Source organism: Lepidochelys olivacea (genome assembly GCF_965140295.1).
Source record: "Lepidochelys olivacea isolate rLepOli2 genome assembly, chromosome: 7".
Taxonomy (NCBI): Eukaryota; Metazoa; Chordata; order Testudines; family Cheloniidae; genus Lepidochelys; species Lepidochelys olivacea.
The window spans coordinates 95988913-96005074 of record NC_140417.1 but is presented as its reverse complement, the minus strand read 5'-3'; the positions used below and the strand labels follow the sequence as shown (position 1 = coordinate 96005074).

At 42.8% G+C, this 16162-nt stretch overlaps 1 pseudogene across 2 annotated transcripts in view; it reads right to left on the bottom strand.

Annotated features, from left to right (window-relative positions):
• LOC311524477 (heparan sulfate glucosamine 3-O-sulfotransferase 1 pseudogene) overlaps window positions 1–11818 on the bottom strand; it is a 106904-nt pseudogene extending 95086 nt beyond the window's left edge. Inside the window, exon 1 of one of the 2 annotated variants that reach the window (XR_014714704.1) lies at window positions 10674–11818. The product of XR_014714704.1 is annotated as a heparan sulfate glucosamine 3-O-sulfotransferase 1 pseudogene (transcript). The remainder of the gene's footprint in view (window positions 1–10673) is intronic. The other variant, XR_014714705.1, reaches the window with a different exon arrangement.
• Window positions 11819–16162: the final 4344 nt, after the last annotated feature.

The following is a 16162-nucleotide window of genomic DNA, read 5'->3' as shown; positions in this document are numbered from 1 at the left end:
GGTGTCAGAGTAAGCTAGTGCTGCTTAGGATAAAAATCTGTACATCTTGTCCTGACTTTTCAATGTGTTGTTCACACAGGGTTTTTGTATTGTTCTCTTGATGTTTACATTCTAATGTTAAGCTACTAACAAAACTGTAAAAGTGCAATGGAAATCATGTTACAATGTCAAGATGAAACAAATCAATACCAGGACAAGTCTTTACAAACCTCATTATGATGTCAACATGAACTAAAATAAAGGTAAATACACTAATAACTAGACAATGTACTAACCAAACTCAAAACTACATTAAAAATACTAAGTTTGAAAAAAAGATGTTAAATGCATGGACATTTTTATTTGAGTTCCATTTATCCAAGCCTTTATATGACTTATGTTTTCTATTAGTGTTCCCAAATAGAAGGCCTAAATCCTTCTATTTTGTACAGAAGTTAGGCCTTTATTTTTAAAGAAAATAAGTTCTTGACTATAGAGGTAACCTTCTAAATGTGCACCGAAGGGATAGGATTTTCTTGAGCCCACAGACTAACAGTTCCATACTGTTCATGTAACCCCTTTACATTGAAAGTAACTGGAGACTTTCATTCAGAACTTTTTGGGCAGCTGTGAAATGCAGAACATGTATGTCAATTTCACTTTGCTAGGGAAAGCTACAAGCAGCCCTGGAGTTTCTCACATAGGTGAGGAAAACTGACAAAACAGCAACCGAGTGTGCGTGTATGCAGGGCCAGTTCTAAGGGTGGGCAACCAGGTTGGTCACCTTCGATGCACACTTACAGGGAGTGCTGGACCACTGTGCTGCTTAGCTTTTTGGGGAGCGGAGGGCAGCTGGTTTTGATCAGTTGATTGGCCAGCCCCCTCTCCTCAATTGTGTAGATATTTTTTTTTTTTGCTCGGCCACTCATGGGTGGGGAAGCCAAAAATATTTTCCACCATGGCCAACAAAACAGCTAGGGCTGCCCCTGTGTGTGAGTGTCACAGAGACCACTTTTACTTTAACAGCAACCAAGGGCCTGGGGAAGGAAGAGTAGCAGAAATCTTTCCTCTTTTCCCTTTAACAGTCAGGATACGCAGACAGGGGAGTGAGAGAAGGATAGGTGCCTGGGCTACTAATTTATCCAACATCTACTGGCTAGAGTTTGATACAAAAGATGGCATCCAACACTAATGCCATTCAGGAGCCACTAAAACCATAGGCACCGACACTGTGCGTGCTCTGGGTCTGGAGCACCCATGGGGAAAAAAAAAACAGTGGGTGCTCAACAGCACCTCGATCAGCTCCTCCCCCTCTCCCCAGCATTTTCTTCCCTCCCCAGCGCCTCCCAGGATCAGCCATCCCACGATGTGCAGGAGGCGCTGGGGAGGAAAGGGGAGGAGTGAGTGAGGGGTCGGAGAGGGGGCGAGAAGAGGCAGGGTGAGGGCAAGGCAGGACGAGGCAGGGCCAGGGTGGGGCATTGGGGGAAGGGATAGAGTGGAGGCAGGACCTCAGATAGAGCAGGGGTCGAGCATCCCATGGCACATTAGAAAGTCGGCGCCTCTGACCAAAATTACTGACTCCCATTCTATCCCTCACAAAAAGCAAACAAAAATAACTCTGACTGTCCATGACGATCACAACCATTCTGCATTAATATAAATGACCACCACAATTTCAGTTTTTACAAATAATAAGCTTATCATGTGAACTTCAAATACTAGCAGTGCCATACCAAATAAGTCAACCGGTCAATCTACTCCAGTATCCTGTCTCTGACAGTGGTCAGCACACTTACGTAAGCGGGGGAATAGTCCCGCTATTGTGGGGAACTTTCCTGGCTTCTGCACTACCCTGGTGAAGTGGGCTAGCAAAAGGATCTGAGTCCTCGCTCCCACTTCCTTTACCCAGTGGCCTCCCTGCCCTTGAGGACTCCCCTTCCACTCTCCTGTCTGGCAGAGTCCTCATAACCCCAAAAAGGCTGGGTCCGGGATTCCTGGGGGGCTCGACCCCCAACCCTGCTGTGGTCACCTAGGACAGGGGCTAGGGTCTTCCCACTCCGAGGTACTCTCTCTCTGCACTGGGCACTTCTCTGACCCACTGACCCACATACACGTTAAACCAAATGCAAGTTATTTAATCAACAATTAATTTTAAAAAGAATAAGGAAAAATGGGAACAGTTAACGGAAACACATCACCCCGCTCTGTGGCAGGGAACATCACAAACAGTGTCTCTGGAATGTCAGGGCAGTTCACAGTCTGTTCCTTGTAAGTCCTAGGCCTTCTTCTCAGGCCCTGACTGTGCTGCAGGGATGCTGTGGGCTGGACACTCGCTCTGGTGGTGGCCACACGCTCTCAGGCTCTAGGTGGCAGGGCCCTTCTTCCCAGCGTTGCCCCCGCCCTGTCAGGGTTACCAATCCCCCCCACAAGTCTGGCCTGCAGAGCCTCCTGGCTGAGGCGTCTCCCTGTGCTGGGCCCACTGCCCAGGGTCCCCCTCCGTCTCCCCAGCTGCTCCCCGCACCCAGCTCCAGACTGCTCCAGCCCCAGCTCCACCACCCTGTCTCTGCACTGCTGCTGCTCTGCCTCCAGCTCCCTGGGCTGCTTCTTTGGCCCCTCTGCCTCTGGTTGCTGCAGCTCTGCTCCCAGGACAGGTCTGCTCTGCAGGCTGCTTCTGTGACTCTGCTCCCAGCACTGACCTGCTTCCTGGGCTGCTTTTCTGGCCCCTCTGGCTCTGGTTGCTGCAGCTCTCCTCCCAGGGCAAGTCTGCTCTCTCTGGGCTGTGCCTCTGGCTTTGGGGCTGCAGCTCTGCTCCCAGGACAGGGTCTGCTTTCTCTGGGCTGCTTTTCTGGTCCCTCTGGATCTGGCACAGCTCTGCTCCCCAGCTTAGCTTGGGCCCCTGCTTTCTCCTTAGCTCAGCCCCACTCTGTCTGACCCAGGCAAATCCAGCTCACACAGAGGACAGGACCTTCCTGGCTTCCTGACTCCCTGATTAGCCTGCTCACCCTGTCATTGGCCTCTCCCCATTGTTCCTGGGGACTATCAGTCTCAGGGTCCTCGTTTCCCATAGACCCTTCCCCTTTTAGTACTGGGAGCTAGCTAACCAAAACACCCCCACTGAATGTTAGTAAGGGTTCAACAGTCCCCTTACAGTTATTCAGATTCTTAATTTTTACATTTTTATTAAGTTAGAAAATGGTGATTGATGCATTTCTCACTAGCGATTTGTGTCAAGCTCTTTTTGGATGAAAACTTGAATTCAACTAAAAGTGCACAAAACCAGCATTTTTAAAAATTAGTTAAATAAAACTACTGTAAATATGCTGGATACATAAGAAAAAAGGTTTACCAAAAAATGCTTTGCATTTAAATCTAACTGATTGATTAAACAAAGGAAGAATTATCTGTAGGTTAGTGAACTGAATTGATTGTTTTCGGCCACCATTGTCCTTCAAAACTATAACAGGGTTCAAAAAGAACTAGATAAGTTAATGGAGGATAGGTCCATCAATGGTTATTAGGCAACATGGTCAGGGATGCACCACCATGCTCTGAATGTCCCTAGCCTCTATTTGTAAGAAACTGGGAGTGGACAACAGGGGATGGATCACTTGTTGATTGCCTGTTCTGTACATTCCCTTTGAAGCACTTAGCATTGGTCACAGGATTCTGGGCTAGACGGATCATTGGTCTAACCTAGTATGACCGTTCTTATGTTCAAAATTTTAGAACTTGTAGATCTCAGCCTCTCACAAGTAGTTTTCATTCATAGATAGAAAAAGGAAAACAAGCTTTCCTGCATTTTCAACTCTCACTTGGCTTCTTAACTATGAATGAACTAGTCATTGAACTGAACTAGTTGAATAAACGGAAGAAAATGGTCTCTCTGCACCTTGCAGAAAATGCTACTGCTGTTGACAATTGATGATAAGTTTAGGCCTTAACATAGGCTGCCATAATTTCAAGTTTAAATTTAAAAAAGAAACCTATATTTAATATAAATGTAAGTAATTTTTTTAATTTGTAAATTTTTTATCCTCCCTAATATTTGTTTATGTAACTATGGATACTCCTTTTACTACTGAAAACATCAAGTCCTACCCTCAGTGGGTACATCTACACTCTGATTAAAAAAAACAAACCCATGGCACTGAGCCTCAGAGTCCAGGTCAGCTAACTTGGCTCACAGGGCTCTGGCTGTGGCGCTATAAAATTGCAGCATAGACATTCGGGCTTTGGCTGGAGCCCAGATTCTAAGACCCCACAACGGGGGGGAGGTCTCAGAGCCTGTGCTCCAATCCAAGGCCAAATGTCTATGCTGAAATTTCATAGCTCCGCAGCCCAAGCCCCGCAAGCCCAAGTCAACTGACCCAGGCCAGCCATGGGTCTTTTATTACAGTGTAGACATCCCACAAGATGCCACTGGGTAATACATTTCATAAGCTACTTGTGCATTGTGTGAAAAAGCATTTGCTTTTATAGCTTTGAATTTGCCCTTTCAGTTTCATTGAATCCTCCGTTGTTCTTGTGTACGAAGAACAATTTTGTGTTATCTGTAAACTTTGCCATCTCACTGCTGACCACCTTTCACAAAACATTAATAAATATATGGGATAAGACCAATCCTGGTACAGAATCTTGTAAGCACCCCACCGTTTACCTTTAGCATGATGAAAACAGACTTCTTATTCCTATTCTTTGTTTTCTGTCTGTTACCAGTTTCTGATCCATGATAGCATTTTACCTCTGCCTCACGACTACTTTGCTTCTTTAGTAGCTTCTCACGAGTGACTTTGTCAAAGGCGTTTTTAAAAAGTCCAAACAAATATCAACTGGTTCTTTTTTAGCCACTATTTTATTAATCTGTTCAAGGAATTCTAACAGATTACTAAGGGACATTTTTCTTTTGCAGAAGCCATGCTTGTTAATTGCTATAATATCATGATTTTCTAGGTATCATTCTATTTTTAATTATTGTTTCAGCCAATTTACCAGGTACAAATGTAAGGCTTACTGGGCTGTAATTTCCCAGAGCTCCCAATGTAGTATCCTATATAGTAGCAGATTTTCATGACAGACTGTTTTTTGCTAGAAGCTCAACTACTTCATTTTCAGGGCCTGTCCCTGTCAGTTTAAAAAAAACAGAGTGTTGTCTCACGGTTTTTGTCAGCCTTAGGAGAATTGTCACCTGAAGTAGCCACTGGCCAGCTGAGCTGGTAAAACAGATAACAGGATGTGTCAGTACATAAGCACCTCCGGGACCACCCCAACTCTGACATAAGTCATGCTGCCCTCCTGCCCCCAGGAAGCCTCACAACAAGCAACCTCTTCATGATAATCCTCTCCCACACAAAGGTACGGTCTACACGAGGAAGGCTTTGCTGGTATCACTATCTACACTGGACAGGGTTTGCTGGAATAACCCTATTAGCAAACCCTCCTAGTGGAGACACAGCTTATACTGACAAAGTTCTTTCACTGGAAAAGCTTATACCAGTTCCCAAATGAAATAAGCTACACCAGCTAACAGACTTTGCCAGTACAACTCCATTTATACTAGGGCTTATGGTGGCATAGGTCTGTCAGGTAGGGATGGGTGGTGTTGTTTTTTTGCACGCTCTTAACCAACATGCCAGCAAAACATTTAAGTGTAGACCTGGCCGAATGGACATAAGTTTTACTGGCACAAACTGGTAAAACTGCACTTATACTAGGACTTTTGCAGACACAGCTATGTCAGGAAAAAACAAATATATTGTATCCTTAACCAACACAGCTATACTGGTAAAAGTTTCTAATGTAGAAGGCCAGAGTCAGATCCATGTAAAGTGCAAAACTCTGGACACTCTGCAAATGGTAAGCCTATGAGCAGTGCAGCCACACTAATACATGCAGGGAACCCCTGATGAAAAAACTGTGGGCCAGTGTTAGAATATAAGAACAGCCATACTGGGTCAGCCCAAAGGTCCATCTAGCTCAGGACCCTGTCTTCCAACAGTGACCAATGCCAGGTGTTCCTGCTTCTCCTCACAGCCTCTGGGCCAAAGGTGAGCACGGAGGGTGTAGTATGAGGGACTGATCAGAGCAGGTCAAAATCTTTCATTCCAAATTTTTTTAAATGAAAAATGGCTTTTTCATCAACTTGGAAATTTGTTTTCAATTAATTTTTGGGCCCAAAATTAACAAGCTATTTGGGGTTTTCAATTAAAATCTGAAAACTTTTGAAGAAAAATCTTGATAAAAAGCAAAATTTTCATCAATTTTTTCATAGGGACAAAATGTATTTCCCATTCAGCTCTAACATGACTAGTGACTGTGATAGAGGGAGTGAATGTGTAGAGGGAGAAGAAGGAGACACGAGAGTGAACGAGGGTATTCCACCTGCATCTTTGGGTACCTAACTTTAGGCACACAAGTTTGAAATACCTGAATTATGTAACTTGACAAAGGCCATAGATAGAGTCAGTGGCTGGCCTGGGATTAGTCCCTTGCTCTCAGTCCTTTGATTAGTCCACTAGACCACATCGGCTTTCATACTACCAAGTTGCCCTTCCCTGTGGTCACAGGTCATGCGGGGTGCTCAGCAGAGACACTGACTCAGACCCAGACAGCTAGCTACTAGGGAGCTTGTCGTGGCTCTAGTTCTTCAGCAATAGTTTACATGACACTGATTACAACCATAAACTTGGTATGCAGTCTTCATCACCACTCTAACTCCTCTTCCCCACACAAAGATACACCAACCCACAACCCCAAAGACCTGGAGTTATGCTTTTTTCTGGACACCAAATCCTAAACCTGGATGACTGTTAATAACCCATGAAGTTTAGGAAAAGATTAGCTCCAAGCTTTAACCCCTAGTGATTGGTTCACATCCTTTTACATTTTCAAGGCTATCTTTGCATGGAAGAAGACTAGAAACTTACTCTTTTCTTCAAATTAAGAGATTCAAGCAGAGACTAGGAATTTTACCAAACAGACTGATGGCCTGGAATGGTATTGCCTCTCGTACAGGCTCATCAGAAAATTACCATTCCACACTCATCAGCTACTGAACTACTACAAGTTTGTAATTTCCTATGTCTTTGTATGAGCCATCCGATTCTCAGTGTGGTTTTATTTCCCTAGATTACTGCCACCCACTGCTAGCCTGTAACTGACCATCCCTATGAGTCCACTCTCAAAGACTATGGAACTCTTTCCAGTTTTGCTAAAGTGAACAGCTTGTTTGAACCCTGAAACCACCACCATTTTTTGGAGCACAAGTTGACGAGACACGTTCAAGAAAAGTGACAATGTATAAAACAAGAATAGCGACTGGATACTGAATTGCTCATGCATACAGGCCTATGCTGTCAGCATTGCACTCTCTAGCCTTATGCTGCCATCTCAATATTTCATAGCAATCACTCTTAAAATGTATGCCTGCAGCTGATGCCCAGGTAATATTCCTCTGGTATCTCCAGACATTCTGTTAAACAGTTTTATGATGCTAAGAGAATACCATGCGATTGAAAAACAAGCTATAGACAGTAAGGAGGGCATGCTCACTTTACCACAGATATGGACCAGTTGTCAAATAGTAAACTATAGGTCATTTATATCACACTGAGTAAATGCTGTGGTCAGACAACTCTGCTCGGCCTTGCTCCTTTTAAACCAGGTGTCACCAAGAGGCGTGGAAAACTACACTTTTAAGAAAATGCTCAACCTGTTGCAGCAGCTGAAAAACCAAATAGGACTGTCACTTACTCAAGTCACTGAGCCATCAACCAACAGTGTCAATAGAGTCTGAGGAGTAAAGCATGATAACTGTACGTGCACGTTCTTTCCTTGCTGCTGGCTGACCAATGACTTCCCATTCTGATTAAAATGGAAGCAAATGATTTCCAACATAATTTGATCCAGGCTTCAGTGGCCAAACATATATTATATTTCAGCCTTAGACAGATACTAAGCTCAAACTGCGATGGTGGCTCTGGTATCATCTTTCTTTTTCAGAGCTTCCATGCCACATGCAGCGACGTATTCAGGCAGAACACCAGCCAGAGTGACAGCAAGAGGACTTACTAAAAGTAGCAATAGAACATCATGTCCCTGCCACCTCAGACTACTACTTTCTCTTATCAATCTACACAGGTTCAGGGCTCGCCATTCAAATTCAATCGGCTTCTAGATCAGTGAAAAATGATTATTGCTAAATATTTTTACTTTTAAAAAGTCAACACATAAGGAAAGACATTTTGATCGATCCAAAAATAAAAAAAGTTAACTATGGTGCTAACCTCCCCATTCCCACCACCCCTACCCCCCAACAAAATATCCAAAAGGTTATTCTCGGAGTTGCTCACCACTCAGTGTATACTTTGAACACACTGGCTGTTCAAAGTATACACTGGATGGTCCAATGTTACTGACAGTTCTGAACATGCCATTGATAGTGATAGCAGAATCATATTTGACAAACACTATGCTTTTAAAGAAAAACAACTGCCCTCCAGTTGCCATTGCAGATATTCAAGCCAACTAAGAAGCCAATAAAGAAGACCCCATTGTTTACAGTGGTTTGACCTATAGTTTCCTTATTTCATGCACATCTATACTTGATTCCCCACCTTTTTGATTGGCTTATTGACAAACTTAAAAAAAAAACCCACAGCAGTATATTTGATGAACTATCTGCTGTGCTTTGTCAATCCTTGAATGACTGGGTTTGACAGAAAAACCACAACTCACAAATATAATTTCCTCCTCAATATTTTCTTTTTATATTTTGTCCTTTTTATACATCTTGGTTGTTTGTTTTTGACTCCTTCATGCTTTAGTTGTAGTGCTGAATACTGATGAGACAATTAGTGCAACCATTTTTGGTTTTAAGACTAGATGTGTCCAGCAGTAAGATCACTTGTGATCATATTTGTTACTTCTGACATACCTGGGCTTATCAAATATTTTAATAGGAGCCTCCCTTTCACTAATTGACAACAATCTCTCTTCATTAAACCTGCAAGTTATGAAAGTTCAAACCAGATACACCACTGGTGTTATAACAACAGCACCCCTCATTTTCTTCAGTCATTGTGCCTCAAATAAAGGAAGATTGTTATGTTTTGCAAGTTGACTTGAATTACTATTTGTCTTTTTAGTATGGACATCAGTATTTTTGCACAATTGGAAGAATAAAACTTTTGCAGTTTTTGCAACTTTTACTGTTTTCTGCCATAAGATTTACATATAGGAATGACCATTATTAAATATATTATAGATTGTTAATATTAACCAAATATAAATATTATTTGCATATGTACAGACACAAACCATCTGTTTAAATCTGCAAGTATGACTAGTAAAATATAGGCAGCTTAACTGATGTCACAACAAAAAAATCTAAATTTTTATCTTAAAGATACTATAACATGAAACAAATGATTTTCTAGAACTATACCAGTCTATAATCAAATTGCCTAATTAGTGAACCAATATTAGCCATATTGATAAGAAATTCCTATAAATAGCAGTCACGTGCAATCGCTTTTTAAAAAAGAAAAAATATATATTGGCTAATCTCATTTATTCTCATGAACCAAAAACTATTTAAAAGTGTTTCACTTGGAGAAGTAGTCAAAAATTTACAGAGAATGAAGTACTACAATTTAAAAAGGGTGATTCAGAGGATCAAGGCAGTCTATATACATTTGGCATAGATTTTCTTTTTTTAAAGAGAAAGAGAAAGTGAATCATTATTCTGGTAGCTGCAGTTTTTCCAGTCGTTTTCAGCCATGATATAAATTGGAAAATGTGATTTTGCATGCCTACACTCCAGAATTTTGACAGTGAAATTTAACATAGCCCAATTATTCTCATTTTATCATAGACAGGTGTCAAAATGAAAGGATGCATTTAAGTCTAAAACATAATCCTTATATTAGTCACCCACTTTTGAGACTGAGAAATATCAGTTTAACAATTTACCCAATATTATGTACTCTAAAAGGATTACCTGTATTTGTATCAGAACAAGACAAGAGTGCGCTCTTCAGAATTACAATAAATAACTGCAGTTTAGCTTTAAATGAAATGAGGTACTTTGGATCTGACCTGACTCTAAATGGTCCCTGTCTTTTCCTAGTGGAAAATTTAAATGCAGCACTTGGATTCATAATTCCACAGATCTCAAACACATAATCTAAGGCAACCGCTTTACATGAGTTATAGTTGTTCTCTAGATTCAAATGACAAATCTCGATGGAGCAGGTGCAATGGGATGTGGTTCCCCCCCACAAGATAATTTCCTAGTACTGTATGTAAATTAGCAAGTCTTCATTACTCTGGTGTAACCAGGGCATTATGAATATACTGGCTGTGTTTAATATTTCATATCTTTTCAAGTGACCTGGAAGTCCGGAGGTTTAAGTCACAATGTTTTTGATAGCATCAGTAGCTGTAAAAGTAGGACTGAATCATGCACAGTTATGCAGGAGGTGCCGATTCTTAACTATTGAAAGGATTAAGGACATTAGGCTACTTGCCTGTCTGTTTACTACTCTTCCTGGGCTACCAAGGGACAGCTAACAATAAAAGCAGCTGTTACTCATGCACAACCTTACGCCGCCCTCCCCCCAAACCCAGCCCTGTTTCCTGGCTGCTGCTGGAAACAGGGAGTAAGCCGGTCCCTGGCTTCTACGGCGAGTCCTTACTCTCGTTACCTCCTCCGGAGCCATAGAGAGCGACGCTTCCTCGGCGTCCGGGTTTGCCAGGCTGGCAGCAGAGCAGGCTCGGAGCCGGAGCGGGTGCTGGAGGGAGCAGGGGGCAGGCGCCCGCGCTCTTCACCCCACAGTGCTGCGGCTGGAGCCGGTGGCCCCGTCCGCTCCGGATAAATGCAGGACCAGCAGCAGCCCCCTCATGATTAATTTATCAGCGCGGGTGACCGGAGCGGAGCGGAGCAGGGGCTGGGCAGGCGGCTCGCACGGTCACTCCGAAGTTGCTGAAGGGACGCATGGGTTCCCGGCCAGCCAGGCACCAAGCGGGGGGGCGGCGCTCAGCGCGGAGCTGGCTCCCCGCCGGCTCCGAGAGAGGGGAGGAGCCTGGGCAGGTGACTAGGCGCCCACTGTCGGAGCGAGCCGGCTCCTCCTTCCCCTGCCTCGGGAGGTACCGCTCCCGCTCCGGGCTGGGCTCCGGCGGGCTGCTGGCGCTGCCCTGCCCGCTCGTTCGCGGGGAGCCGGCTGCGGGGACTGCCGAGGCGCTGGGAGCGCTCAGCCCCCGGGCAGGGAGGCGGTAGCGCTGGGGCATCCAGCGCAGTACCTGAGCCCCTGCTCCTGCAAAGCCGGGCTAGACCGCGGGGCCGTAGTTCGGGCTCGCCCGTGGAGAGGGATCCGGTGGGCAGGGCGCTGCAGAGGGGCCGCCTGAGCCGGTTCCAGCAGCTTGCTCGTTTGAATGGTGAGGTTTGGAGCTGTTGGACCAAACCCGCAGGAAAGCCTGGAGCCAATCGTGTCTCGCGGCCAAAGCCTCTGGGAAAACCCCACTGACTTCAATGGCACCACCCATGGTTAGTCCTCTGCCACTCAGGGTGCCTTGCTTGCTGCCGAATAAACAGACAGGCCCCTTGTTCCAAGAAACTTACAAACGAGGGTCCTAATCCTGCAACGACAGCAATGGGGCTCCAGGTGGGTGCAGGGGTCTCCCCAGGATGTGCGGAATCAGACCCTAAAGACAAGTTGCCCCTTGGTTACATCAAGTGGCTGGGGAGCAACAGGGTTACACTGGTAACTGACGAGAATATAGCCCACATCATGCCAAATGAGGACAAAGTCTGAAGAAAGAGAACAAAAGAGGAGGAAAAGGGAATTTATATGGCACAGTGTTGTTTTGTGTTTTCTTTTTCTGCTGTAGATTTTTAGGTGTTGGCTACATTCAAAGGAATAAGCACTAGTTCTTCCACAGCTGAGATTGGATGTGCTTAAAGCAGCTGGTGGTGTTTCACACTTGACTGAATGAATTTAGTCTACAAGTTTGGCACCGTAATACTTCAGAGGACAATTGCCTTTTCTTTGTTTTATATTAATTTTTGCAGAAGAAAGATTTTCAAATTCTCCCTTTCTGAAATGTTACCATTTTCCTCACGTTTGGGATTGCTGTAATTCTAACCCCTAATCTTCCAATAAGCTCAGGCAAAAGCCAGTTCTGAACTTTTAAGCACGCACAATTATTCCATTATTTGTCACAAAAAAATTTCCACCAACTCTTCTTTGAAGGCCAGGGGTATGGGCAGAGCACTACTGGTGGGTCAGGTTTAGAACTGGTCAGAAAGTTACATGGAAAACATTCAGTTTGACCAAGATGATTCAAATGGAGGGCTACTTCTGTTTCTGCCTTCAGAAACTGCCAGCCTGGCTCCCTAACATTTTAAGAAAAGGAGTACTTGTGGCACCTTAGAGACTAATTTATTTGAGCATAAGCTTTCGTGAGCTACAGCTCACTTCATCGGATGCATACTGTGGAAAATACAGAAGATGTTCTTATACATACAAACCATGAAAAAATGGGTGTTTACCACTACAAAAGGTTTTGTCTCCCCCACCCCACTCTCCTGCTGCTAGGGAGCTTATTCCTTCACCCGCTTCCTTCCCTGGTCCTTCTCGCATGAACAGAGAGCAACAATACCCGAAGTCCAAGGGTGCAAACAATTCAATGTTTATTGGGGTGAACTTCCAGCAAGCATGATTCCAGTTTCCTTCCTTAGTGTCCCCCTTCCCAGCTCTGACACCACAGCGCCTTACACCTGTGTCCTTGTTCCCATTCCTGTCCTTAGCCAAACATGATTCCAATTTCCTTACCCCCATTCCCTGTTCCCATTTCCCCCTTTAACAAAACATGATTCCAATTTCCTTACCCACATTCCCTGTTCCCATTTTCCCCACACACAGCCACCCACACACTTCCTGATTGACTGCAGGCTATATAGTAAAACTTGAGTTCTGCTTTGCTATACCTTGACCAATCATTTTTCTGAAATTTAACTAACCAATCCTAACATATTGTAACATGATTATGTAACCAATTATATCCCACCACCTTAATTAGTTTACACCCAGCAAAATTAATTATACAGCAGACAGGAACAATCACAGAACCAGACAGAGATTATACAGACAAACAATAGCAAAGTGGGAACTATAATGACAAGACAATACAGAAGTGAGGATTTCACGTCCCAGCTATTGATAAGTGAGTTCTTGCCAGACAGGATGCTATCAAACTAAGTTTCCTTTTACATTTTCTAGGCACTTCCCTTTCTCTGGAGGCGATAGGCACTATCAGGACAGGATTGTATTCCTAACAGCCCAATAGCACCTTATTTCAATGTGACTAGTTTGGAATGTGAGGATGTGACTGTTCGCTTCCCAGCTTATGGCTGCCTCTGCTGCTTATTACCAGCAGGAGCGCTATTAAATTAAATTAAATAAATTTGTTAGTCTCTAAGGTGCCACAAGTACTCCTTTTCTTTTTGTGAATACAGACTAACACGGATGCTACTCTGAAACCTAACATTTTAAGGAAACATGAAAATAATTTGTTTGAAATTGTAGGTTCTCTTTTTCACATACATTTCATTTTTCATGTAACTTTCTGACCAGTTCTAAACCTGACCGACCAGTAGTGCTCTGCCCATGCCCCTAGCCTTCAAAGAAGAGTTGGTGGAAATTTTTTTTGAGAGAAATTTCACATCTAAAAATGCAATTTCATCAAAATTGAAATATTTCATGGGAATGTGTCAATTTCAACACATTCTTTTTGATTCATTTGTTGCATTCTTTTTTATTCATTTCCTTTGACTCTTGTTATATCAAAATGTTAATTGTTATATTTATATAAACGTTATGTTGTGTGTGTGTGTGTGTGTATAATAATTTTTTAATAAGTTGAAAGTGTTTTGACACTATTGTGACCATTGACCCAAGGTTTCATCACTTACCTAAGAAACTTTCTTCACAGTAGTATAATAAAGTGAGATTATTCAGACAAATATGGATTTAAATTTGCATAAAACTCACAGGAACTTCATCATATTAAACCTCAGGGCTTGACATCTGCAGCATCTGGTATTCATACAGTGCTAACCTTTGAAAGACTCCAGAGAAGTGCATCTTCTCGAATATTTATTTGGTAAGTGGGTATTGTAGTCCATGACCTCTTAATTATCATGAAATGACTTTTCTCACTGAAGTCATAAGACAGTTAGAAATTCTTATTAATATTAAAGTGACAGACAAGTTAGTTGGAGTATGTCAGTGTTATTCTAAGAATATTGGAATTTATTTTCATAAAATGTGGTGAATCATATCACTCTTAAGTGGCTAATGAGGATTTTCCTACTGAGAATAGATAATTTCTAAAACTGCCAGACATATTACTTATTCTATTTCCTATTTTAAATCTACTCATTCTTGCAGCCACTGCACTGTACTGAGTTGGTCCTTCTGAGAGACTGAATTGAAGAAAAAGAAGGGAGAAGAGAAACGGGAAGGGTGAACAATTGGAGTGGGTATGGACTAATGAAAGATTTAATAATTTAAAAAAAAAAAAAAAGGAAACATTACTCCAGATCCTTGGGTCTCACTGAGATGTGCAGGACCAGAGCAGAGGGTGAATAAAGAAGGATTAAAGCCACCATTGCACTCCCCTGCTCATGCAGGCAGCCTCAGTCCAGTCCTAGCCCCCGGCATAAGTTAGAGTAGCCGTAAGGCTGTTAGAAGTTACACCAACTCTTAACAGCTTCCTGAGGATATTACAGTAGCCAAGGATTGTTGGTGTGCAATGAGCTACAGCCCATGCGCCTTCTGGCCAGCCCCAGCTCTGGTACTGGACATGGAAGCTGATAGCCTAGAGGATTTCCCTGTGCCACTCTGCAGCACAAAAGGGACTTATTGGGGACTGGATAGCTGGCTCAGAGTCTTTAACTGAACTGTGGTTTGTAACAATATTTATGGTGTCAGTGATAATATTCAGTTATATGGATATACACAGTCTCACTTCCTGCATTCCAAACATCTCAAGTTATCTTGCAAAAGTGAACCTTAGAATAATTTTATATATTCAGGTATCTGATTATCCTAGTACAATAAATGAATATTCTCAGTGTGTAAATGGCAAGACATACACCTGTTAAATCATTGCAGTGTGTGCCAGGGCAACGACGCTCTCTCCCCACCCCCGCAATCACTCGTACCCTCATTTTTCTCCCTTTTCTCTTCTTCTCCACTTTTACCAGACAGTTCTAAATGCAGTCAATTAGTTAACTTCTATAAAGACAAAGTCTGCTTCTACCAGGAAATCTAATAGTTCAGGAATACGTTTACTGGGGGATCACAAGGTAGGCAATGTTGGCTAATTAACAGTGCCAGAGTTTACTGCGGCACAACTGGTGGGTTTACTGTTAATCAGTCATACTTTTTTGCAACTGGAAAAACCTGAAATCGCCAAAATGTAATATAAAGCACACTCATGAATTAAAACATTTGCCTAGCTAAAAAGGAGACCCTTCTAAACTTTCTACCTCTTACAATTTACATATCATTTACACAACATGATGGCTGCTTTAATAATACATTAATATATTAACATATTTATATAACTAAACAGATAAATAACTGGAGCAGAGATTGTCTTTTATTATATGTCTGTCGAATACTTTGCATAAATAGGGTCCCAACCCTGTTGGGGCCTCTAAGCACTAGCATGATACAAATAATAATTACATATATACACACACATCTTTATAGAGTAATTTTGTTCAGCATTGAAAAGCAGCCATCACTGAGATGGATGGGGGCAGTTGTTTAACAGCTCACAGAAACACTACACAATAATTTAGAATAGCGAATTAAAGAAGACTTATATGCAATGGTTGAATATGATTCAGGAAGAAGGGTAGCTACTGAATCTGCAGCACCATTTCAAGCAGTATCTTGGGTTTTCCTTGGAGATCTTCTAGCCAATTACTAACCAATGCCAACCTGCTTAGTTCGTGAGATCTGACAAGATCACAGCCTGAGGTTGTATGGCTGCTGGGATTTAACTTTTATCTAGAAAACTTAATTAGGAGTGGGGGCTGAGGGGAGGGTTTCTGCTCCTGATTACTAAAAAAACACATACACAAAACAAAGAATAAAAGTGAACCAAAACAGCC